Source organism: Austrofundulus limnaeus, unplaced genomic scaffold, assembly GCF_001266775.1.
Source record: "Austrofundulus limnaeus strain Quisiro unplaced genomic scaffold, Austrofundulus_limnaeus-1.0 Scaffold212, whole genome shotgun sequence".
Lineage (NCBI taxonomy): Eukaryota > Metazoa > Chordata > Actinopteri > Cyprinodontiformes > Rivulidae > Austrofundulus > Austrofundulus limnaeus.
Window position 1 is genome coordinate 291,397 of NW_013952614.1, and position 574 is coordinate 291,970.

Genomic DNA, 574 nt, shown 5'->3' on the forward strand with positions numbered 1-574 from the left:
ATATATATACTGTATATTGCTAATTTTGTTTTACTTTGGGCAATAAACTGATGCCAAAAGAACAACAATCCAAATCCAGTGGCTTGTTTTGATGTATAGTTTGCTTGTTTTATTTCAAAGCTGCACAGCAAGATACATAATAAAAACATCAGAAAATAAAAAAGTTAAATGATAGCAGAGAGAATGCTGTGCTTTTGCAGCGGGACCTTCAATAAAGCTTCAGATTTGGTGACTTGCATGTATCGAACTGGAACATAAAGCTAAAACAGCTCAAACTAATTAAGGAAATAAACTTGAACAGTTCTTTCTTTGTGAAAAGAAATCCATCAAGACTTCACTGCAGCTTTTTCACTGCTTTACTAACAAACTTGAACTAAGTTTACTTTTAAAAAGTTGAATTTTTACATGAAACAAGTTTGAATTCCCTTGCAGTTGTTTTTTTTTTTACTTTACTTTGCGACTTGCAGCCATGAATAAACCAAAGGGAAAGTTGACTCCTCAGAGCTGAAAGCTGCAGTCGTTCTAATTGTAATAAGGAAGCGATTGATGCGCAGCAGCTGCATCCTGTGACCAG